This window comes from Tympanuchus pallidicinctus, unplaced genomic scaffold, assembly GCF_026119805.1.
Source record: "Tympanuchus pallidicinctus isolate F22 unplaced genomic scaffold, pur_lepc_1.0 scaffold22, whole genome shotgun sequence".
NCBI classification, from domain to species: Eukaryota; Metazoa; Chordata; class Aves; order Galliformes; family Phasianidae; genus Tympanuchus; species Tympanuchus pallidicinctus.
This window is the reverse complement of record NW_026294739.1, coordinates 10,279,520-10,306,857: the sequence shown is the minus strand read 5'-3', so window position 1 is coordinate 10,306,857 and position 27,338 is coordinate 10,279,520. Positions and strand designations below refer to the sequence as shown.

General features: G+C 37.3%; 1 long non-coding RNA gene across 1 annotated transcript in view; it reads right to left on the bottom strand.

Annotated features, from left to right (window-relative positions):
* LOC128082195 (uncharacterized) overlaps positions 1-26,723 on the bottom strand; it is a 472,145-nt gene extending 445,422 nt beyond the window's left edge. Inside the window, exons 1-2 of the long non-coding RNA XR_008207583.1 lie at positions 26,577-26,723; positions 2,265-2,432 (exon numbers count right to left, since the gene is read on the bottom strand). This is a non-coding gene — a long non-coding RNA (uncharacterized LOC128082195). The remainder of the gene's footprint in view (positions 1-2,264; positions 2,433-26,576) is intronic.
* Between the last annotated feature and the right edge of the window lie 615 nt (positions 26,724-27,338).

Sequence of the window (27,338 nt, the reverse complement as noted above, 5' to 3'; positions counted from 1 at the left end):
CCAGTGTTTACCTAACTGCCAAAAGTTTTCCAGCAATGCACTCTTTTGGCATTAAACAACAGATTCTACCAAAAAAAAAAAAAATTTGTATTACTACACTTCTTGACAGTGAAATTACACTCCACTTTAAATAATATACACAATACACTCCACTAAAAAACAAAGACTACTTTATTCCTGCACTTGATGCTGCCATCCTACTCAGTCTACAAAAAAAAGCTAAAAACTCAGTATTATCTGAATTGTTCTACAGAAGAGACTTTCAACTTAGATTTTGCATCAAATTCTCAGTTTTATTACCTTCCTTGCTGCTATGGACTATTGACTCTATAATAAACAGAGGCTCCATACAGAATGAAAGTCTAGCAAAATGCAGCCAAATTAGGAATTGTGGAAGGCTGGCCTTGACAATTTTCAACCTGGATATGCCTAACAGATTTGCTATCCATCAAAGTGCGTATTTAAAAGACAACTGTTGAATATTCAAGAGTAACTTTGATCTACTAAAAATTGCCATTAATGATTTATCAGTAGCAGTTAAGACTTATCAGAGCCACTGATATTTTCCAGAGTCCTTGGCATAAGCTACTTGTGAGCTTAAACTTGCGTGGTAAGGCCGTGGCTACTGGAAGCTACTGGAAGTGGGGAGAGAACAGATCCACAGTCTAATACCTGCAGATCCACTCAGGCAACAAAGCCCAAAGACAAAGAAGATTAAAAAAAAACTCTAGCATCTGTGTTTGAGAGCAGATCAGTTGCTAAAATCCATTTCCCCATCTTGCTCAGGGCTCAGGATGTTATAGAGGATATGCCTTTATTCAAACACTGTGATTTGAGTCCAAGTACGACTTCTGCTCGAGCTAACAGCACAACAGGGACTGTGCTGTACTGCACTTTCAGTGGGATTAAAATGAGTAAATAATTTAGATTTAGAATGCAGTAGAGTGTACGTTTCTTCATGCACGTGGTTTTTTGTGTATTTATAAATCAGATACTCTACAGAAAAAAAAAGCAGAGGAATTATTTGTAAAGGTCCAACATTATGTATTTGTCCTTGTTTGTGAAAGTTGCTGATGACCAGCTGACATATGAACATTGATCCAACTTGAACAAGAAATTGTCTGAACCAGGAGCAACTCGATATCATGCTACCAGATGGGAAGCCTAATCACCATGGCTTCTGACACTGATACAATAAACAAAGTGTGCAAGCAGACAGACACCTTATTGGAACACACATCAATCCATTCTTTAAGGGAAAGATTGTGTTTTCTGGCATCTACATTCAGCTCTCTTAAAGTGTAAGATACATTTTTTGTGCTAGCTTTTAAATACATTGAACTGGGAAGCTAAACTAAGTAGGAGAAGACGTGAAGTCTGCCTTCTACACATTCTCAGATGATTTTATATAATTCAAAAGAAAGATACTGGAAAGGAACACAACAATACGTACAGGATTTTTTTTTTATTTTTTTTTAAGGCAGAACTTGCTTTCCACAAGCCCCATACTAATAATTGCCTTGTAGGTAGCAAAATGCTCACAGAGAGCAAAGAGGGATTTAACATATACTATTTCAGCAAGACAGAGAAGGGTAGAAAAACCTAAGCTCTGAAGCAAGGCAGAAATAGACCAGATAAACTCTAAAATCTCTTGATCTAGTTTAAAAAAAAAACAGCAGTCATGCAGTAGTACCCATGCAAAAGGTAGAGCAGCTACTGCAAGTAATGAAGTTTCAGTACTCTTGCCTGTGCTTAAAAAAATTTAATTGTCATTCACAAGAGTTGAGACATCAAGTTCTTATTATGCCTTATTTCAATTTGTCAGATTTCCACAACACTTAAACACAGAACGTCCTCAAAACAGCACACTAAGAGCAGCAAACATTTCACAGCAAGACTACATTAAATCTGCTAAAACTCTGGTTTTATAAGAAAACAACATAACTTTGTATTTATTTGGCTCTAATATGAGCAAAATAAAACAATAGGTATTAATCTAGAAAAGATCATTGAAAAATTGAAGATCATTGAAACCTGATCTTGAAGTGATAACCACAGATGTTCTTCTAATAATTTATCCAAATTCTTTAGGAAAATCACCAGGAAACCAGCTATAGCTTGTGGAATACTCAACTCAGAAAGCCTAGCCATGTTGGCCCAGTATTAAGTCTTTTCCCTACGCCAAGAAAGAAGCAGGGCTTCTCTAACAGGCAAGTTAGGATTCTATTATTTTTATATAGGATCCCGATTTTCCCAAATCTTACCTCCAGAATCCCATTTGATTTTATCCTGAGATTTGTGAGTGGTGTACATTTGAGATCCTCTCCGCAGCAGCCGGTGTTCGCCAGTCAAAGAATTCCCCAAGCAGCTTCCGTTCCCTGTTCCTCATTGAAGGCTGCATAGCTCCCCAGGACAGTCAAGAAACATAGTTGCTATGGAGGAAAGGGAGACAAACCCTTGATTAAGTAAAGCAGCTGAGAAAAAAATTAACAGATTTAAAGTACATAGGTAAACATTCACAAGGAATACCAGCAAACCAAAACTCAGTTCAAACAGCTCAGGCAAACTGACTCTTGCCAACATTTCTTTTTGCCTAAGTTCTACCTTGCTTCCTCTCCTGATAGCCCTTGAAGTGCATTTCTGTTTTAAACCATCAAGAGCTCTCTTTGTGAGCAAACACAAATTATTAAAAATAAAACTAGAAAAAAAAACCCTGTAGTGTAGCCTCCTTTCCCAAACTGTTATATATATTGCTAATAAGACTCTTCTGGCCAAAAGGCTGCTACATCATATTTACCTCCAGAAGTGACAAATAATCACTGCTTCAACAGAAAGCACTCATCTTGAGTCAGAAATTGTGGATAAGAGGAAGGCAAGCAGTATATTTGCTTAGCCATTAATACAGGCTGAGAATATAAACTATCAAGAAATTTACCATCTCCCTACCACACATTCCAGTTACAGCTACACATTTTAAACACACAACGTATTTCCTTTCCAAAATATGCAATACAAAGAGAAATAACTATAACAAGAATAGAAGCACTGGTATTTTTCATATCTTGCCACAGAATTATGATTTTGTTAACTCCACCAAATTCTAAAGAAAAAGGTGAGATTAGTTTGACTAAGATTCAGTGTCAGAGTGCATGAAAGCTGAATGAATGAAGGAAAGAACGACTGTGCCTGCATCTTCAAAAATTCAGGTGGGCTTGCTTTGTTGTTCCTTTGTTTTCAATCTTTTATAGAGCTTTGAGGCCACCATGGGAGGCATCCAGGCAGGGAGGTTTATGCCAGTTACTAAATGATTGAGGTACAACTTCAGGAGTCCCCGGAGCAGAGGTCAGGGACTCCTCATTTTATCAAAAAAGAGAGAGAAAAGATTAAAGGTGGATAAAGACAAAAGATGACATATATTCAAATAAAGAGAGAAAGAAAAAACTCAAGCAGACACAAAACTGTGCATGAGAGAAGAGCTGGGTTTCATCCCCAATCAAAACTAGTGTCATCAGTGCACTGAAAGATTTGAAGTTGCCTTGTTTGCATCACTGTATTTGCCACTGCAGCTTTTCTTAAATAAAAGTCAATGTACTCTAAACTTTAGTTTTTCCCATTTTAACTGTTTCGCTTTTCATAAGCAGAAGATTAGACTACTTCAGTTCACTTGCATACACTTCTTGATTCTTCAGTTTAGTTAGTATCAAATGTAAGCTTGGATGAAGACAATGAATTGAGGCTGCATTTGGGCAACAGTAAGCATGCAAGTTAGGGTCAATGCATGGACAATCTCTTGGGGTGTGCAACCTAACACAAAAACTAAGGGCTTGGGAGTATTTTCTTGTCAAGTTTCCAGGTCCTCTTGGAAGGCTGACAGACACTGAACTTCACAGCACTGAACTTACAGAAAAGAAGTGGGGACTGGGAGTTGACACATCAAATGCACAGATCTGAAATTGATACTAGGGGTAAATTTTGCCTGTGCCGCTAGATTTTGCATGCTGTGTTATAGATCTGTCGAGCAAGTCATGGAATGCATAAAATATAAAAATATAAAAATAATATAAAATAATAAACAATAATAATATATATATAAATAATATAAATAATATATAAAAATAAACATAAATAATATAAATAATAAAAATATAAAATAATTAAAAAAATATAATGTAAAATATAAAAATATAAAAATGCAAAATACAGGAAAATAGACGAGTAGTCAGAGAGCAACAGCTTATTCTGCTAGTGAATCTTCACAGGTCAGTGGAGATGATGAAATTATGACTGCAATTGCCAACATGGCAATCTGGTCACTGGTGATCTCTATGAAACCTGCATTCTGTATAGTTTAGGACACAGCAGTACTGACAAGCAGACCACTCTTTACACAGAAATGAACAAAAGCAGGTGGCCAGTTCAGCTGTTTCTAATGTTCAGAGGTAACTTTATTTGCCTAGACTCAGATTTCTTTCAATGCCAGTATGGAAAGGGGACAAAAAGGACAGGATCGTGTTTAAAAGTAGGCTTGCAGATGAGAGAGAGAACATGGCTATCATCAAAAAATAGAAGAATATATTCTGGCAAAATGAAGGATATTCAATCTAAATGACCTTGGAAAGCCTCAGTTCTGGTTCTCTTAGTACTGACAAAGACTTCTTAAGATTCATTTGTGTTTAAACGTTATCAGGCCTGTTGTGGGTACAGGAATGCTGTTTCCAAAACTATTTTAGAGCACAGTTCTTTAAAGACATGGCTAATCAATTATTATGTAAATATGGGATTTAATTTGGATTTATTTTATTTAAACCTATCAGAGGCTGCATTATTTGATGACTGCCTAGCAGACACTGTGACACACCACATGATGTCAGACTGCTTTCTGGAAGACAATCCCCTAGGTCAAATTAACAATGCCAGTCCCTCCTTGCAGCCTCCCTCAAGTTTCATAATTACCAGTTATAATTAACCCAGAAAACTAATTAGCACATTGTTGTTCCATGTTACACCACTGACTATTGTAGTAAAGAAGGGATCCCTTTATTTCTCATGGGTACTAAAATGGAAAATAAGCAGTGTCCAGCTCAGGTGACAGTTGTGGTTATTTGTGCTGGAATTAGAATGTCAACTTAGATGAAGACGAGGCTAAATTATGTTTTTTATTGGTTAGAAAAAAAATCTACAGAGTCAAGGCCAACTGCTCCCCGCCCTGTGGCATACAAAGCCTTCATGGGGAAAAAAAGTTTAGTAGTTCTTCAAAATTACACAAAAATGGAAGTGATTTCACTTAATTAATATCCTTGTAATATTGTACATTACAAAGCAACTACATAACATTAGATTGTAATAAAAACATTAGTTTAATTAAAGTTTTCTGTTGCCTATATACCAACTGTTACAACCCTCAAGAGAATTCTACAGAAAAGAGCAGCACACGCAGTGCAGATCTGCATCAGGAAACAGGTGAGTCAGAGCAACCTTAACCCAAACATACAGGTAAAAATGATTTATTTTAATGCTAATTTTAACTCACGGGCACAAATACAAGCAAAATCCTAATCCAAGCATACAAGGAAAATGATTTTGCATAATACTGATTTTAATTTGTAGACGAAAGAACAAATACTTTGGTCACAGATATTTAGTCATTACTGGAAAAAAAAAAGCATGTCTATAAAACACCAAGACAGCATTTTCCAGCTGCTAGAGAACAAAACAGTATATAATTATTCCCTTCTCTTTTCCTATACAAATGATATTATAACCTAACAATCAGCTCCAGACACTTGTAAAGCTCTCTAAAGGGGTAAGCAGTCTGTTTTGTATGGTCTCATACCACAGAACAGATCACTAGTTGATTTTTGAGAAACTTAAAGGTGCAGCTCAATATTATTTGCAATGTCCTACTTTAATCTAAGGAGATTAATGGCCTTGGTTTTTTCTACATATTCAATGAACAGAGAGAAAGGATCCCCTTCAATGCAGTTAAGATGCAGAATACTTGTTCTTGAAGAGGTCCTGTCATCTCTGTCATCTACAGAGGAGCCTAGGGAAGCCAGGCTCCCCAGGATAAAACTAAGCTATGCAAAATCCTTCTGTTTCCTCCACTGCACACTCTGCCTTCATCTTATCTTGTATCTGTGATTGTTTCCAGCCCATAAAATATATATAGATAAATATCGATATAGATTAGTTTATCTTAATAACTCTCCTTTTAGAGATGTGAGAGCATTGTGTATGCTCACATCAACTTTCCAAACACATTTCTACAGGAAAGTATGGATACAGCTTGGTTATTTAGGTACTTGGCTGCAGGGAAAAGATGGCATAGAGTCAAACCACTGCTGTAGGTCTGCCCCACGAGCAGGCTCTCACTCATGGTTAGGGTGAAGAAATAGAATTCTTTTTCTGGTCACACTTACTTCCCTCTTCTTGCAACTTCTGAGCAAGTACTTCAGTATTTTCTAGATCAGAATAGAGGATGAATAGAAGTCAGGAAGAACTGAAGTTACAAAAGCTAAAATACCCTCATTCTTTAAACTGCTTAAAGATAATTACACGAAATTATGACTATTAATGCAGGGAGCTGCAAATATACAATTGTTGCTAACCTTGAATTCCAGCAAGTGTTTGTTTACACTTGAGAGCTTCTATACTCTTTCTGAATAAAAGTCTTTCTGTACTGTTTCAATCTGACGTGTTAATTGTCCCCTCAAATTATCTTGTACATTTCAGTGACTGGATAAATACACTGTGCTGTAAGCTAATAGCCATGTTAGGCTTCTGAAGAACAAGATTATTCACAGACGTTACAAAGCTGTACTTCATGCCATATGCAGTAGTGGTGTGTGATACCAAAATGCTCTTTTATGGAATTATTTTACTGGATTTTTTATTTTATTTATTTTTTTTTTTAAAGAGTAGAAGCTGTATATAATACAGTCTCAAATCTAGCTTGTAAATAGATTAATAATAAATTACAGAATATTCATCCTTAACCCCCCCCCCCCCCCCCCCCCCACACACACACACACACTCTAATCACTTATTTGAGTAGCCCTGCTATCATCACTCATTAGTATGGGCACAGAGATCACAGCCTGCCCTTCCCGCACTGGTCTCTTTTTCACTTGAATTGATAGTTACAGAGCACAGTGCTTCTATGTTTTTCACCCCAGTCATGGTGTTCATTTGTCAGACATAAATTACACATGGTTAAAAAAAAGGATTTTGAAATACAATAGGCTTTTCCACTAACACCATGCTTTAAAGTCTGATATATATTTTACAGTGGCTTGTTTCCATTCACTATAGTTTTGAGCATAGTCACATTTCGTGCTTCCACCAGGATGGGGTAGAGGGGAGGAAAACAGTGCTTTTTCCTCAACAGACCTTTTTTAAGCTGTTTAATTATCATTCGAGTTAAAATTACTGTCCTGTATTTCATACGTCAAGTCCCCCTCAGTTGTAATTTCACTGTACACTACACGTGCTCTGGAGGTACAGATCTACAACAGCAAAACAGCTCAGATTTTTCCATTTACCTGAAACCATGAGCATGTAGAATAGCTGATTAGACAAAATAGTCATGCTTAAATAGAAGAACAGTGCACAGACAGCTCTATTTTCTACACACAGTTTCAAATTTTCTCATTTTTTTCAGGTATTGCTTCCTTAGTCTCTTTTTTCCATCCTGTGAGCAGAATAATTTACACATGCATTAATAGCAACAGCTCTTTTATAGGACAGCTGAAGCCAAGAGGTAAAACAATTCTCATACTAAAAAGCTTTTCCAGATTTCTTGAGACAGCACGATCAGTCGGTCCAACAAGAACAAAAAATCTCCTGAAGCACCTTACATTTTATGATGATGTAATAGGTGCAACAATTTTTTAATTAAATGCAATTGACAACAAGCTGGGAGAGAGAAAACTTTACAGATGGAAGTGCTTATAGATCTTTCTAGACATCGCTGCCATTTAGCCTTAAGAACAATACTCCCATGGATAACTCATGGGTTTCAGCACGCATGGCTGGTACAGTTACGCAGCACAATGCACTGAGTTCAGTAACTGCACTGCTGGAAGTCAGGCTAGCTCCTCAGCTGGGAGAGCTACCCCAAACTTACACTTGCTGAATTGCTCATTTTTCCTCTGAGTGAACTCCAATCATTACAATTTAGAAGCACCGTTCTAGTTCTGCAGGGATATATAGAACTATCTATACAGCTTAAGGAAATAAGAGGTATTTTTTACACTTAATTGTTTTACTGCAGCTTGTTTGAATGTGAACAAATATACAAGGTTAGAGTGCTGTAAAAAAAAATTAAAAAAAAAAAAAAAAAAGGTAGTAATTACTTTAGACCTAAAGCAGGTAATCAAAGTTAAGATCTCAGTTTTGCTGAGAAAGCAAATTTTTAATGGACTTCTCTGATGGGGTTTCTGTACAATTAAATTCTGAAATACTGCCACTCTTAGAGCATCCTCTCCCCTCAAGCAATTCTGAAAGCAGTTTCAAGAGGGAACTGAATGGCTGCAGGTGACTGATTGATCTCCAGAGAGTGAAAGGGGTTGTATCAATCTCTACTAGAATGGGGCAGGAGGTCTTCTCTAAATAACTGGAGTTACTCATCCTGCTGAGTAGGATGACCTTCCTTTTATACTGCATAATGTTCTGGGCATGAACTAGCTTTTCCAGAGATAGCTAGCTATTCATCTGCTTAACCTCAGGAATGCATTAAAGCCCCTCCCTCCCCTATCATCAATTCCCTCACTTTTGCATCTGCAGTCTGACCAACCAGCATCATAAAAACCAGATAAAACAACAAACAGCTCCAAGTGCTCCACAGTGGTTTGCACGATGCCCATACTTTTCCAAACAGCAATAAATCAGCTAAGGAATATGATGGCATTGACTAAAAGCAGGCACCCACACATACACAATAGGTTTAAAAACTGTTCTGTGCATTTTTAATATCACCTTAGAAAACCATAAAAAAAAGCCACTCCCTGTCACAGCCCCTTGCCAAAGAAACTCATGCCCATTTTTGGAGCCCCAGAGAAAGGTGGTGGCATATTAACACCACACAGAAAGCGCCTGGTCCTCTCCCAGGATAAACACGCATCAACAGAAACAGTTTCTTTCCTACCTAAAAAGGCTCTGTGCAACATTATTAGATTTTACTTGCCCCACCTTCCATCAATCTTTTATGCTAGGAAAGTGAAAATGAACTTAGCCAAGATCTCTTTGATCTGTGGTAGCTCTTAATGGCAGTTCAGATGCGAGGGACCCTGGGTTCCAGCAGAGTCATTACCCAATCACCCAGAAAGCTTTTGCTGATAACCTACTAGTACTCAGTTATTTCAGAAATGCCTATGTGGACTACTTCTGCTGCAACATATTTCTGCTCAGCCCAGTTATTAATAGAGCTCTTACTCATTCTTGAAATAACCTTCTTAGTTCCTGAGATCAGTGAACTAGAAAAAAAGAAAGGGAAGTATTACAAAAGATTGCATATTTCTATAATTCCTCTTTTCAGACATTTCTTCCCCAGCTATAAACAGCCACTAAACAAAACTCAAGTCTTGTACAGCTCTACACCCAAAACAATACCACTTCAGACCCTGACATGCTTTTATTTCCTTTTTGCTCGGAGGCAAAAGCCATAAACAACATCTGATTGAAGCTTACCATTACTGCTCCTGTCTCAGTGCCAAGCAACCGCTCACTGAACCCAGCTTTCAGCTTCAGTTTGTAAATGAAGCTCTACCATAGAAAGTCATTTGTTTCAGTTGTGAAGCTTTCTGATCAGTCCTACATGGACAAATTCAAACACCTTGATCTCAATAATACATACTTTTCTTCTTTGAGGTCTTTCCAAAGAGATTTGTTCTCTAAGTTAAATATATTTGTCAACTTTGCAAACTCAACTAATACAGTTATTGGTCACTACTATTTTTGGAAAAAGTGGATCTGTCTGAAGCATCACTTTTTCCCCAAACATAACCAAGACATGTGCTTTCCATTAAGAATTAAGCAGGGAAAAAAAGATCACTTAATTATTACATGCTAAAGAAACCTCAGACCAATCTTAGAAGGGGAAATGAAGGGAAGGCAGTAGGGCCATCAGACCTCTAGTACAAATTGAGCATTTCTTTGAAAAAAGTAATTTTGTAACTGCAGTTCAGAATACTATCAGGTGTCTGGTTCCACAAATAATGCATTTTCTTTACAAAATAAAAAATAGTTAAAAATTTCAGTAAGTCTGGTTTCAGTTAATCCTGGAACATTACTGTTCACATTCATCTGACCTCAAGACATTCTAGAAGTCTTCATATGCTTTCAAGGGAAAGAACATGTTATCGAGATTACGGTTTTGGGACAAGCCTTTGTTCTGCTCAAAACCTAACTGATGATTCCATTAAATACATAAGTGTTATTTTAAGGATTTCTCTCAGAACTGGCACATTTCTCAAAACTAATTTCCTTTTAAACAGAATCACACACAGAATCACAGAATCGCCAGGGTTGGAAGGGACCTCAAGGATCGTCAATCTCCAACCCCCCTGCCACATGCAGGGCCATCAACCTCCCCATTTAATACTAGACCAGGCTGCCCAGGGCCCCATCCAATCTGGCCTTGAACACCTCCAGGGATGGGGCATCCACAACCTCTTTGGGCAGCCTGTTCCAGAACCTCACCACTCCCTCTCTGTGAAGAGCTTCCCCCTGACATCCAACCTCAATCTTCCCTCCCTCAACTTAAAACCCTTGTCCTGCAGTTATCTACCCTTTCAAAGAGTTGGTTCTGCTCCTGTTTGTAGGCTCCCTGTAGGTACTGAAAGGCTGCAATAAGGTCACCCCGCAGCCTTCTTTTCTCCAGGCTGAACAAGCCCAGCTCCCTCAGCCTGTCTTAGCAGGGGAGGTGCTCCAGCCCCCCAGTCATCTTTGTGGCTCTCCTCTGGACCTACTCCAACAGCTGTCTTTCTTGTATTGAGGACTCCAGACCTAGACACAATTTCAACACTTAGAATATGAGGCTATGTGCTGTTCCTTTACTCAGACATTTCTACACCTATGAGAACTCCTATTTATAGTGACCTTCAGATGGCTGGCACGATGCAAGTATCCTCATCAATTAGACTAGTTAAGATTTACAGAGCAGAAGTCTTCTAAGGTAGCAGCAGGAGATGCCCGCTTTGTACACTTAAACTGCTGTTCATCCTGCTTAATCATTTTAATCTACTAAAAGATGTTACTAGCTAAATTACTTAAGAACAACTGTATCAGCTTAACTCTTAGAGTTAAGACTCCAGTAAGGAGTGTAACTTGGGACATGGGTAGAGCACAACCATACAAGTGTATGTTTATATGACAGTAAATGGGCCCGTGCACAGAGTGATCGAGCAGCATTAACTGACCCTCAGAATAAACGTTTTTTCTTTCCAGAAGGATGCATCTTCGTACAACTACAACACATCAATTAATGGCTCTTACAAATCTTCACTAAGAATCTAAAAAGCACCGTAATGCATCTTAGACTTAAACATGATGTAAATCATCATTCATCCAACTCCACTCAGCATTTTCTAAGGATTTATTTACTGCAATATTTTTTAATCTGTTTCCAAATAAGAAGAGATTTTCTCTCACAAAGCTTTTTCTTAGGTTATTCTACAAAATAAGCTGTCCACCAGTAAAATGCCCTTTGAAGTCTTGAATTCTACACAATCAGAAGTAAGCAACTGTTTTGATTTCCTTTCCTATACGAAACTGTCTTGCTTGTCACATTATGACAGATGCACTGAGATTAGGTAAATTAAATTTATTATATGCCAATTATTACAGAAGATAACACATTATTTGTAATCATAAATAAAAAACAGCACACGTTAATTACAAAAGTAAGTATCAATTATCAACAAGTGTAACAAATCTGCTTTAACAATCTCTATTTCTCTTTATTTCACAATGGCTTTAACAACCCTTGCATTCATTTCAGTGAACCAGAAAATCTGATTAGGGGCAGTTAAGCAGATGGAATAACATCCCTGGGAGCTGAGCACATGCATTTTTCTTAGTGATTATCAAGTCTTCTCTTTAGAGTCTTCATCGGTTCTCTTCAGATCACTAGCTCTCTTTAAATGGGAAATAATTTTGTGTTTTTCTTTTTAAACCTGAACTTAATTCAGAAAGCCGAATCATCGCCCATAGAATTCTCCATAGTCTAACAAAAACCTTTCCAGTTTTCCTACCCTGAGATTTTGCATTTATGATGCATACAACATTGATTCCACTGATAGATGTTTAAACATAGGAGTTTAAACAATGTGATGTATTTGTTTTAGGATCTCTCCTTAACAAATATTTTTTCAGGGCTTGAAATACTTAGTTTTGAAGTGGACTTTTCTAGGGCAATATCATGTTGTATTTCACAGCAGTTCAACCCTCTACAAAAACTGCAAGCAAAAAAGCACTTGAGTTACTGAGCCAAACAATTCAACTACATGAACAACAAAGATTAAAAATTTAAATAATTGGCATGAAAGATTGACCATCCCAGCTGCACACTTTTTAATGAAAAAGTTGTTTGACCATTTTTTTCTTCTTCCACAAATGAAAAGGAAACAGAATGAGTCTAACAGGTGCACTTCACAACTGCAAAGTTCCTGTACAGCTGATTGTCCTCACACTACAGTGCACCTGTGTTTGGAAAGGAACTCTGACTAGTTACGACCAAATCAGAGCAGAAATTGGCAAGTTCTCATTCCTTGTTTACTGTTCCTTTATGTTTCACATAACCAGTAACCAGAAAGAAAAGAAGCCAGAGGGTTCTGATTTTCCACCACGTACGAGATTAATTCTCCTAAGTAAAATGGGCAATGTTTCTTCACAAGATATTCGTGTCCAGCCATAAGCAGCATTATAGAAGTAACTTAAGATCATTGCAGTTGTGTGTAGATGTCTTCTGAAAAACCATTTGCCTTATTTCCAAATCCTCAAAATTTCTTTTGGAAGAAAAATATACTTAATAAATTAAATTCCTATGTAATTTCAACCGTGTAATATATGTATTTTAAATTTTCAATTTATCTCAATATCTGTCCACAAATCGAAACCCTACTGAAATCATTTATTGATTCTACTAACTGTTCTGTCCTAACTTGACTAATTGATAAATCAGTCTTAAGTAGATGATTATTTATGTCTACATCAAAATAATGAAATTCCACACTAGACTCAGTTTGTGCTATAGACAAAATACTTGCAGAATATAACCAGATTCATATTTTTTTTTAAAAAACAAAAACATCTGAGGTTCAAGGACTGACTACTTTGAATTATTGTCATCTCAATTATCTCATTCCACGGTGCACATGCATCAGAAACTTTGATAACCTAGAGAATTAACAGATTTTACTGGCATCTTACAAGACATCTTGTATCTGAATGCTTTTTTTTTTTTTACATTATTATTATTTGGTGCTGGGCAAGGGGGGGTGGGGATGGGCAAATTACTAATTGTACCTTTACCTCATTTATCCCAAAATATGTTCTGTGTATTTTAATGTAATAGGCTTTTTGTAGATAGCAAATTAATTTAGGATTATAGCTGCTTATTAGTTGCTCATTTCTAAGTAAACTGTTTATTATATCTATAATTTCCTTAAATGAGTACATAAGAACAAGCATAACCTGTTAAGCCATAAGCTAAGTGAAAAAATATCTGAAAATAAGTTTTTAGTTAGATAATCTACGTTCTGTACCATCATTCTGAAACAAAAAACTTTTCATCTGATGTTTTATTTAAGTTTTTTGTTTGTTTGTTTTTGGTTCTTTTATTAACAAAATCACTGGAACATGATGGGATCATTTGGAGGTGGGAAGAACAAAGATTACCATGTGCAAAACTCTTACATACCAGAATGACACAGAAAAGGTTTGGTTTTGCTTTGTTCTTAAAATGCAACTAATTGTACATTGGAGAAGCTGGACAAACATGAACACCTACAGAGGTATCCAGACACACTGACTCCCATACACTAAAATACATAACTGTGAAATTAAATGGTTGCTAATTGTGAAGATCCTTCAAACAGGTTGGGTAGCTAAGAAACATTCTTGAATCTTTTCATGAATATAACGTCTCAGCTCTCAACACAGATCTAACTTTGATGTTTTAAAAACCATATTGCAAATGCAACAATTCCACTTGGGATGAGACTTAACTATGAAACACAGAAACATCAATATTCCTGTTATATTAGTTTCTCTGTTCTCCTGAGGCTTTCCTTGGCAGAAGTAACTAGCCTGGATTGAGGACTGACAGAAACTGGTGTTAGACCTGCCAGGAAGACATCCCTGTGTCAGCTTCAGTAGTAGGTAAAATTGTTTTTGATTTACAAATCAAGAATTAACTTTACTTTAAACAATGTCTTGAAGATCTAATAATTCCTTTGCTTTTTACCATTTAATAATCAGGGAAATTTAAACTTGGAGAATTCTAAGCAATTACTTAGAATTGTAATTACAAGAGCTTTCTTATATTCAGTCTCATCTCGATGACATTTTCACATATCTTCCCATAACAGATCTAATTTCTATGGCATGTGATACCACAGATCACTCTTGGAGCCTTTCTAAGAATTAAGTGCAATGGTTGCTACTACTCTATTTTCTTAAAACTGCTGCCATTTCTTACTGGGTTCCAAACTTGGATTAGAGCCACATGTTCAGTTACAGAAGAGCAATCATTTCCCTACATAATTCCCCAAGGGCTTGGGGTCGAATTCTGAACATCTCCTTACTCTGAGAAGTAGCTAGCATAGCTTTTATCCTCCATAAATCCATTTGGTTTAGACTTGTGTTCATTATCTTAATTTCTGCAAGCACAGTCATTTTCTTGCACAGAAGCATTATGAAAAGCTAGTAAACAGACTGTGTAAGAAAAAAAAAAAGAAAAAACCCCTTGCATTATCGAATGCTGACAAGGTTCATCATTCAGCAAAATTATCTCAAGATTTGTAACTTTGCCAGTCCAGAGCAAGTGAAAGATCAAACCATAAGCCATATGAATTTAAGTAAACATCTTTTAGTTTTCATGTTTAGACTTCAAAGAATGAGTCCAGAAGTCATTCTTGGTAGGACAGTGTAAGCAATGTAATATATAATGTGCTCAGAGTAAAAACTCAGGTCCTCACTTTAAAGAGAGAAGTGATCTAAAACACATGAAGGTTACCTTAAGCTCCCTACTCGCATGAAAACTGATCTTAAAGATTATTCTTTCTTCAGAAATAAAGCCACAAAAGGTGCCTCTTCCCAAGATTCTGTGGTTGACAGTTCACGGCAATAGTCATGTTTTCTACATGCCTTTGCAGTCAGAGAGAGCTCTAAGTAAGGCATTTTGTTTAGAAAGTCAGAAACGCAGAGAAGCTGAGTGAGAAGTGACAACAAGAGGGTTTGCTGAGAAGAAAACCAAGAAAATAAAAGCAAAAGAGAATTTATGACTGAAAGAAAGCAATGGAACGCGAGATCTAAGGGAGCAGAAGAAAACAAGAAGACTAGAAGTAGTGGGGATTTGTTGTTTAGGGGATGGAATTTATTTTGCCTTTTTTGAAGCTTATCTATATTTTTAAAATGTTTCTAGATTAAAACTGTCTTTAGAACAACAGATACTCAAGGCACAAGATTTGAAAGAGATTTTTCTTAGTTGATCCTTATGCAGAAAAACTGATCAGAAATTTACAGAATCATATCTGACACAGACCTCAAAAGATTCATTTGTAATTTCTCAGCTGTTTATTGTTGTACTAATTGAAATATCTGCTAAAATCTCCTATGTTCAGCACTCACAGAGCCAGGGTACATTACACAAATAGAAGACCAACAAAAAAGTTACAAAATGCTTGGCAATCCATCCTGAGCAATTACAGTACAAGCACCTGCATGCTTTGTGTCTTTCAAAAGAAGTTTCCTAAAATACCTTTCCAAGTGATGTAATTTGAATGCTTCATAGAGTATTAGGAGGTTGCAGCCATTGCTCAAGTCAGTGCGCTGCTGAACAGCTGTATGACAGGTCAGAGAAAGCAGTCGGTTTGCACTGCATCATTTCCAGCATTAAGGACTTACATTAGTAATAGTACTCTATAGTACTCTAAATTGTTTCTTATGATTCTCTAGCTTGGAAAAACGGTACTGATTTATGGTTCTCCAAACACATTGCAATAAGGATTGTATTCTTGCAGTACGTAAGAGGAAGCTTCAAGTAGATTATCGGCTTTTTTTTTTTTTTTGCATTAACTTCCATCTTTGGCTACATGTACAACATTGACTCACTCCCACACAACTGTGCTTATTGTAGAGACCAACTCTGAATATGCATTTACACTTTAAGTACAAAGATGAGCATGTTAGAACCCACTGTTTCCTCATTCCCCACCCACCAATCCCATATTGTCCCATTGATTAAGACTGCAATTTTAGCTGCTGAAATCCTGCCTACCCAGCAAATCATTATGGGCAACAGTTGCATACCTCAGAATTATCTTCGCGTCCCTTAATTTCTTGGAAGCTTTTAAACCACAAGCCCTGTGGGTCAGGAACAGTTATTTACAATATTTTTTTCCTCAAACTCAGCTCAGGCCTTTTGAAACCATGGCAACATTTAACCACAGCTACGTCAATCAGCAACACAGCCCTCTGGACTCCTTAGTTAAAGTCCAGGACTCCCAGCCTGCAATTATTGTGCCATTTTTCGCTTTCAGAAGCATAGTTTGGACTCATTTCTCAAATTCCTGAATTGTGATCAGAACTAATGTAGGGCATTTCCCCCTGCCTCCCTTCTCTATTTTACTTTTAACAATCTGTTGTAGAAATGCAGAAATTAAAAGCTAAAATCTCACCGACTTGCAACATCGTTTCTTTTATTTGTCTAGTCAAACTTACTGCAGCCAGGCAATTCCCCTACCAGATTAAGAAGCCTCAGAGGCTGTTGCACAGATTAAGCAATAGCTTTTACTGTAAGCTTCTTATTCTCAATGGTCCCATCTTCTATTCTACCCACATGATTAAACAATAAGGATATTATATCTCTCAGTACATCTGTCAACTCTGGTCCCATCACTTTCAGCCCACTTCTGACACAGTCCACGCTGCATTGTGACTCGGTATCTGTCCTTCATATTGACAGTGCATTCAGTCTGACTTCCAAGTATTCCAGAAAATTGTCATATTCAGTGACACCCATGCTATTTCATACACAGCTTGTAAAAGCAGTGATATTTGTGCCATTTTCCATCCCCTTTCAGTACAAACGTCTATAATGAGGCAATTCCATTATTGAAATTACCAGTGACACTAGCTGGGTTTACTCAGCCAAGAGTGCCTTTCCTTTCGAAAAAATGTATCAACCTCCTTCTGAAGTATAATGTGATCATTAATTTTAAGACTATTACCTGCCACTGGAAATAGACACAATGCCATCCACGATTTTCAGCAGATCCCCCAAAAGGTTAGATTGACGGAACGCTATTACCAGTTCTACTGAATTCAGTGCCTTCTGTAACAAGGAGAATAAAGTACTGCGAGTGTGAAGCCTTCCTACTTTTTCTCATTATGGCTGAAACCCCACCATCTAGATCAGTGAGTTTAAGTTCTAATACAAAGCAACAGACCGAGGGAACATTTTCTTATGAAATTCATCAATAGGATTAAGAGAATATTTGATTTTTTTTCCTAGGAACACATCTATCCAAAAACAGTAAAGATTTATTTCTCTCTGCTAGTCACCAATTTCAGTATTTTGTATTGTTGGTGAGAACTACATCAAAAGACTTGAGACATGAGATTATGCCATAACACTACAGCTAGCAGCTACTTCAAAAATAACTGTCTCCCGGTGAGATTTTGCCAATTCAAGTAAAGGACCAGAGTACAGATGGCATCTTTGGAGCTGGTGACATGGATTACGACGTCAATAAATTAGAAAAAAATAAAAGGTCTGAAGTGCATCAGAATATTTACTATGGCAAACAATGCTACCCTAAGTAGCATCTGGCCAATTTTGGATTCCTCTGGCTCTGCGAAGGCCTCACTCCACCACTGCTGTCAGTACAGTCAGAAGCAGAAGCCAGGCAGATCCTGCCATCAAGGGCAGGAGGGGTGAATTAGGAAAATGGACCTTATTACTTGGGTTTGATCTACTCAGATACTCAGAGTATTCAGCCACAAGTACTTAAATCAGATGAACAATATTTAAAGTAGAAACAGCTATTGAATTCTGAAAGTCATGCCAGCTCAATCTACAAACTTTCCTGTGCAGAAAAGATCCACAGCAATCAATCCTAACTAGAATTCTCTAGAGTATTTCTGAGAGTAGAAGGGGAAAAAGGGACAAAAAATTAAATAGCAAGCTTTCAGTTCAGGAAGATCTTTGTTAAAGGAGGTGAGTCAGATGGCATACAGCAACGGTGTTTTTGCTCTGTCGTTATTTGCCTAAATAAGTAGAATCCTTGCTCATGAGTAGAGCTCCTAAAACTACTGCAACGAAAATTTACGTCTTGCCAAATCTACAAGAATTAAAAAATCTAGCATAACATTTTTATTAGAAAAACCCAGAAAGTGATCCTTAAGCAGCTGTTGAATATTTGGCAAAAAAAAAAATAATTCAGACCTCCAACACAATAGAATCATAGAACAGAAACACAGAATTGCCTATGTTGGAAAAGACATTAAAGATCATTGAGTCCAACCACAACTTAACCATACTACTCTAACAACCCTCTACTAAATCATGTCCCTGAGCACCACGTCCAAATAAAATCACAGTCCCATATTCAGCCAAAAATTAGAACAGGCAAACTGAAAAATCTTAAGATTTGGCACCACTACAGGAAACTGCAATAACACATGACAGCTGTTGGGAACGACTCAGCCTCTTCCCAAAGGGATCCAAGAAGCAAGACTGTCTAGAGAACTGCTGAATTCATTTACTGGTTTGTTTGCCCCAGCATCTGAGCCACAGAGGACTCATGAGAAGGACGCAAGGCAGAGCACTGACCTAAGATTATCCCACCTACCCAATTTCAGGAGAGACACAAACCTCTACAGTGAGTACATTTCTTGTACAGACATGAATTTAGTATTCTTTTATAGGTGCTGATTCTACTATGAAACAGGCTTTTTTTATGCCATATATCTTTATAAGGAATTTGCCACATTTTAAGGTCCGATGTATCACTGATGAGTCCACAACTACGAAAACTATGATTATATTCTCTTCAGTGTATCTTAAACTGACATTGAGACCTTGATCGATATATTACATTACTTAGATGAAGTACCATTCAGGTAATTATGATAGAAAGTTAGAGGCAATACTGTATTTTAGAATTTTAAAATAAAAAGGCAGTAAATATGTAAGCCTGAAATTCTTCAGCTCCAAAGTATTATTGCTTTGTTTTAGTTCTGAAATTCTTTCTTGTTGCATTATTTTCAGACACTTCACACATTTAAGCAATTGCAGTTACCAGGCCACGGTCATCAATTCAACACATGCTGAGCATCTCTTCAGCATGGATGCCACTGAGTACAGTCAGCAGAAAAACTGTAACGAATAAAATGTAGTTATTCATCTGCTATGGTAATTTAAGAATGATTTTGACAAAAATATTTATACTTCAGTTTTTGCACTTAAAAGTGCTTGTGAGCATCTTCTGACACATTCAAAAGTAGAGATAGATACTCCAAAATCTGTAACTACCAAGAAAAAAAAAAAATTAGGAATTTGAGGAAAGTTAGCAACACCAACTAAATATAGAACTATTATCTTACTTCCATGCCAGTGTTACCTCAGGGTGACAGTATAAAGAGAGTAAGTTGAGTCAGTATTTCTCCAGTAAGTTCAATTTAAGTTGAAGTAACTAATTTACAATTCTATGAGAATGTAGATGAATGAGAAACTGAGAAAATGAGAACGTTGAATGAGAAATCCAACAGAAAACATAAGGAAAAAAATCAGTGCATAATTATTATTAAATGCTATTATGTTGCCGACAACATAAGACCAAGCACCCATACTTTCCATCAATAAGCAACAGCCAAAATGATTTTCAAGCACTACAGAAGTTTTTCATTCTGAATGTTCCCATTGATGAACTTAGCAAAATTCAACAGATCTAGGCTGAATATTTTCCTAGCACTAATGGATAGAAACAACACTCTTATCCAGAGTGCATCGCTTCACCACTACATTCAGAAGCTTGTACCATAACCACTCCTCACCACACGGTACCTGGCAATTAATTGAGCAACAAGCACAGACTCCTTATTCAGAGGCTTCATAGTCCAAGTCAGCTTTGTGATACCATTTAAGTGTAAAGGCTGAGTTTGAGAGACACTTGGATTGTGTTCTCCCTAAGCCTATTTTTCCTTGGTAAAGACAAATCACAGCAAGTTGTGAGCTTCTTCTCTCCCCTGATTTTTCCCCACCTAGAAGGGCAAAGTTCTCGAGCCCAGCTACAGTAGAGCTCTTTCTCTCACCACAGTAAGACTCTCTGATCACTGCTGCAATGCCACCAGATAAACACATCACACCACCTCCAGTTTTCACCACAAGAAACTAAAGCACACAGACAAAAGCGGGCTGACTGGACTTGCAACACAATAATGATCAAAAATTGTCTAGCAGCAACACAACATTTGTTTCCTGTAACCTGTGTCTTCCATAGGTGCTTATTAAACATATTTATCCACATCCGTGAATATTTGGAACTGATACAAATTGCTGCGACCATAGCAGAGGAACAGATGGCTGTAAAAGCTGCTCTTCATACGCCAGAGATCTCATGTATATGAGAATCTGTGTTGCAGTACATGCTGCTGATGCCCTACACCCTTTTTACTCCAATGTAAAACTAAAATATTAAGAGTCCTGCTTTCTTCCTCTCACCAGAAACAGGAACAAACAGCAAACATGAACCTTCTAGGCTCACCTCATCCCTCAAAAGCCTCCAAAGGTGAAGCTTAGAAGACAACCACACCTGAGAGCATTGCACCACACATTAAAAAAAAATGTGAAATATCACACAGCTAAAAAAGCTAGAATACTGGTTTTGTTCTCGTACTGACACATAGGCATTTTTTGAGTTAGTCTGCTGTTGTTTCACCCCCTCCCCCACAAACCCTAGCAATTCTGCTCATATTAAAAGCTGAAATCATGCATTCAGTAAGACCAAGACCCGTTTGATTCAGGGACATCTTTTAGAGAAAAGCTGAGTAAAAAGCATGGTTCTTGTTCCCAGTTATAACACAGAGCTTCTAACACCACCTTGGCTACTGCACATCAGACAAAGATGGTTTTCACCAGTGACTGTTTTAACCTCCCACACAAACATACCCACAAGTTGAACCACAACCAAGTATTTATTTATATGAAGACTGACAGCTGCTCTTGTGATTACTGGCAGCATTTCTAGCCACCAATATAGGCAATGGAAATTTTTACAAACACAACAAAAAATCCATTTGTCACAAAAAATGCAAAATGTGTTATCATACTTCAGAGGTGTTAAATGTTTCAAAAATATTTGATCCCAAGCTTAAATTGGTTGGGATCACCAATTTTTTTTTAAATTTCCTTTCAGTGAGAGAAGGAAAAGAAGGGATAAGAGGGCATTACTGTTATGATTGGCTCTGGGTTACATGGTTCTGGTTTATTTTGCTGAGTGCAAAAGAGAGTGGAAAACTACTTAAAGCTCAACAAAATAACATTAACAAAGATCATTTTCTCTCTTAGGGATTTGTCTGCATCCAATTTTTATGAGTTGAGGGAAAAAAAAAAAAAAAAAAGGTGATATTTAAGCGCATAGAGCCTGAATTGCTGAAGATAGAGGCAAGTGATAATGCAGCAGCTGCAGATGCTATTGCATTCAGCTCTTCATCCAGAAGCTGCTGCTCCCACTGCATCCATGAGCTTGTCTCAATCACATCAGGAAGCCTGGCCCAGCAGCACTGCTGGAAGCAAGGAGATCAGCCACAAGGGTGCTGTGCCTGGGGATGTGTCATCCCGTGTTCTCCTGACAGCAACTGGCAGGACAGCAGGCAGATGGAGAAGATCACATCAACCTCTCATTGCTAAATCTGCAATAGATTATTGGTCCAAATCCTTTCCTCCCAAAATCCAAATAACAACACAAAAAGTTCCACTTCGCTGAGAATAGGTTCAAACACAATAATATCCCTCACTTCTGCTAAGGCCACAGTTTCACTTGAAGAGAAACTAACAATATTTCAAAGCAGAGTGAAAATTATGAAAAAAAATCCTCAATAAATATTCTATGCTAATTAAAAAAAAGAAATACTTAATTTGTCTTTGTCAGATAATTACACTTATGTCAAACTTCACTTGACAAAAAGCACATCAATTTTGCTACTTTAAGTAACATATGTAGACATTCATTTGAAAGAACTGAAAACGCAGTTACTGGGTAACCCTAGTAAGAAACAACTGCAAGTGCAGTCCTCTAAGCACTTCTTCCTGTGGCAGTGCCAGTTTGATTAGATCTTTTTAATCTCTATATTATCCCCAGTTGTGCCACACATTAATTAAAAAAAGATTAATTTGCACACATTCACAGTTCAACAGCACAAATAAAGGTATCATTGTGGGCCACAAGAATTCCCCTGTGCCATCAGCAAAGGAGAAAGGGAAGATAAAATAAACAGCACTGGTGGAAGTGTTCACAAGCACCTGACATGACATGCAGCAGACCAATGCACAAGCCAACAGCAACACTTGAGGCAGCCTTCCTCAGGCTAGAGTGAATAAAATGTGGTGAAGGACATGGAGTCAGGCACTGCACTGCAAGGTCTGCAAGGGAGGTTGGGGTGGCAGTGGTTGTTTTAGGCTCAGAGGGTGTTAGGAATGGGCAGGGAGTTGTTTTGTTTGCTTTGATATTAAGCCTACTAAAGTCTTTTGAAAAAAAGCACCAAAAGTTACCATGCATCCTTTCATGAGTTCTAACAAAGCAGCAGCATATTTCAAATAGCTCTTGTAGTAGTAATGGTAGCTCAGTCCTTTCTTTCCTTTCTCCATGACACTGATCTTGGGTTCCTGTCCACTCACCCATCTGCTGTCACCTTCTGGTTGTGAGGAACCAGCTATTTGTTAACCTGAACAATGAACAGATGAGGATTTTAAAGAAAGACAGGAAAGATTCTGAAAGGATCTTTGACTTATATTAACCCGGTTACAGTGTGCTGCAGCAGTGAAAACAAATGGTGGGGATCAGGAAGCAACAGCACAGGGACTGCTTGAGGAAAAGGACTGCCAAGAAAGAGTTCCTCAGTATCACAGCCTCCAAGAGCATACTTTAAGCTAATTAAGTTAACAGGAAATATTGAGAAATAGAGTACTTGAGGGGAGAGGAGGAACGTTGCTAGGAAGAGGATAAACAGATCATCAGCACCTACAGAACAGAGAACACCATAAATAGTAAGATCTGTAAATTCTTCAGAGATCTGACTGACAAGCAAATGTGCTGACCCAAATCAAATTAGAAATTACATATACAGAAAGCCACCTCCTCTATCATGCAGCCACCATAGGAAATGAAAATAGGAAATTAACTCAGTAGTTACATACAGGATGAGTGAACTCTACTGGACTTCACATTTGAGCAAATGAAAAAAGCACATAAATTCCAAGGAATACCATAGTAAAACCCAATGTTTAACAAGAACAACTCTCCTTGCATTTGTTTTAAATGAACTGAACTCCAGACTCAGCAGTCTAAATTAAATATTTAAACCCTTACATCTTTCTTTGCACCCATGATATGAAACTAAGCACTAAAGTAAGCTTCTTAGGTACATGTAAAATTTGAACTGTTGAAAAGGTGATGATCTTTGCGACTTTTAAAGACAACCTCTAAATAATATTTTCACAGTGCATAAACTTCCAATGTCAGGAAATCCTCAATAGCATAAAGAATAATAGAATTTACTTTTTAAGATCTCATTTTGTGAAACAAGTAATACAAGTTTTCAGCACAAGTTATTCAGAGAATTATAACCGTCTCAGAAAAGAGCTTTTAAAGAAACTGGTTTGACTGCTTCAATTACAGGAGAATAACAATTCATCCATCACTACAACAATTATTTCAATACTGTAATTACAATGCTAGAATCCAAGTACCTGATATTTTTCAGAAGAGATAGCACACAGAGCAAATAGGCAGAATTTACGTCTGAAGAGAGGTGAGTGGTATCAAGTAGTACCTACCCAATGATGACATGACCTGACGAATTGTCACTAGGTAAGATGTTATTTCCAGAAGAGAATGAGAGCTCACTCTCTTCTGACAAAGTAACTTAATTTTGGGTAAGAGGGATAAGGAAAAGGAAGTTGCATTTCCCTACGAATTTTATAATGAACTGGCTGGTTATGGAAGTTATCACATCTACTGGCAAAGTAGAAAACAGGAAAATGGCTCATATTAAAACAGGAAAAAGGGTCTGGGCATCAGAGCATGAACCTAGCTTTGAATTTAAATATGTCCAAATACACGGCACTGGAGAATTAAAAAGAACAGAACTTCAAAGAGCTATAAATATGTAAGGAAATTATGTATCTCTCCCAGAGGCCTTACCCACAAGGTATGTACAACAGCACTGTGGTAGCTGCAGTGCAGAAGTAACGCACAACATACAGAAAACAGGTGCATGAATGGTACGACCACTGCCATTCCTGCTGAATCAGTTATGCAGAATCTATCCTAGAGAGGAAAATCAGCCTAGGATTCCTATGGGCCCCTTCCAGCCCAGAGTATCATATGATTTTAACTGAGATTAACAGGGCTCTTCTCAGGAATATGTTACAACTTAAATTATCAAGACTTTTACACTACGCTGATGATTCTAGGAAGAGACTTACTGTTATTATCTTTAAGTTGTAATACATTCTTTTCAGCTTTAATCACTGACAAAAAAAAAATAAAAAAATCCATACTCGTGGAGGAAAAAAAACAAGTAGAATTTACATTACTTACATGATTTATTCGCTTTTGACCATAGTTTCCAGCTAAGTCAGTCAATTCAAATGCCACTGAGACTCTCTCCTACTTCATTCAACTTCTGTTCCTCTACATAAGCCTCAGAGACATACTAATACAATCAAACTACTTGCATTCAGTGACAGCATCTGAAATTTCCTTCTCTAGTGGATTTCCAAAGCAGAAAGGCATGCTCTGATTTAGGACGTTAGTTTGAGCTGTGTAACACTGGACTTCACATATTACTGAAGTTCATTAAAAACATTTTTGATAGCTTTTATAGCATATAGTGACTTGTGTAGCTCCATTAACCTACCGAGGCTTAAAATTATTGTCCTCATTGTCCTGATCACTAAAGGATAATAAAGATGCCATAGCACATTATTTTAAGAAGTTACTATTAAGCAGACAAAGAAATAATTGTTTTGGAACAGAGTTTCAAATGTACCTACACTCATGATAACTTTCAAGAGAGGTGCATATTTTAAAACTAAAAATCTTATTCAATTCCATAGTAATCTCCCACACTTTGCAAAGATCAGTAGCATGGCTTCAAGTATGCCCACAGAAAACCAACAGCTCATCCAAGGCAAAAACTACAGGCAAAGACAGCAGATGATAGAAGATGCTTGTGAAAAGCTAACATGCGATAAGGAGAAATGGAAGCAAATGGATTAGTAGACAGCAGGGAGAAAAGCCACATAACTTCATTCACTACTCAAAACAGAAGTCAGGATTCTGTTGGTATTAGATACTCACACATACCTAGTAGGTCCATATTAACTATTATCATTCAGTGGAACAACTACTTCATTAAGGCCAATTTCTCTTATGCCAGTACTGAAGTCCCTTTTGCGTTATTTCATACTTCAACCATCGCGCCCTGCCATCATTCTTCATTCTACAGAAAGAAAATCTGAAACAACTTCAAAACAGCCTTTTTCTTTATTTTTTACTTCATAGGACATTATTTATAGATGCTGACAAAGAAGAGTGGCCTGAGAGATGTTAAAAAAAAATTCTTATACAACGGGTAGAAAACAGAAGTCACTTCTCTAATGCAAGTAAAATAGAAGCAGCATAATTAAGCAAGGATGGTAGTATGACTATTATTCTAGAAATAGGAAGCATAGAGTAGCTTGGTATTTGCCTTATTAAACATCAGCTAGACGTGCCAGATTTGATACATGCAATTTAAACCTAGAATGAGTCACTGTTGTATGCTTGGATGCTGTAAGTTTAAATTTTTCCAAGTCAATTAAAGCTCAGAATTCTAAGTGACTGAACTAAGAATGTAATTCAAGAATTGATCTCTTCATATAAATAGTCTTAACTGTTAAAGGGGAGACAGTGGGTGGAATGAGGTGGCAGAGGGAAGCACAAACTCCAGCTACCGTTTCTGGAAATACAGCTGAGTCACAAGCAAGAACAAGAAAAATTGTTCTCTGGAAGAATACAGGTCTTTTTTAAACTGAATTCACCAAATACAAAGATAAATAAAGAAAAAAATAGGAATGATAATTATCTTACCTATGCAGAGAGTACAGCAGATAACTTATCAAGAATAGAAGGAAATCTAAGTAACTTAAGAACTTAAGCTGTACTTGCGCAACACAAAGTAAAGCAAAGCAACAAGCATGGGATTCTTCTGAATTTTTAAACAGAAAAACTGTTGTCATTTCCTACCCTAGAAACAGCTCTGTGTCCAGACTCTACCATTAATAGAAACTTTCCATTTGGAAAAAAATAGTCCTTATTATTATTATTTTTAAAAGATAAGCTTCAGCTGCAGCTAGACAAACAGCAGCCAGTAAGAGTTCAGCTGTGAAGTGAATCGCTTTATTACTGAGCCATTGTCTAGACTACGCCATACATTTCTATTAGACACAAGAATGCAAGAAAGGATGGGTTCCACATCTGTCACGAACACTGACTTTAAGACTAGAGCACAGAATACATGAATAAACACTGTCTTTATCAAAAAGAATGAGAGGTGGTGCCTGGTTGCTGAGCACAGCTGCAGTGTTGCACAGAACAGCTGGCTGGCTTCACAAGCCACAGCCTTAGTATGCCACACAAATTCAACTTAGATTAGAAACAGCAGAGTTCAGGGGTTAAGAGACAAGTTTACATGAGACAACTACTCAGAGCATTACTGGAATTTGCTAGTGAACTGTCACTAAGGGGAAGAACTTAGAGAGTTTCAGAGCAGTAACACATGCAAGTTTTCAAGCATTCTGTTTTGTAACACATTGTCCTGACAGTAAGCAGGCTGGGGAATAAGAGACCCAA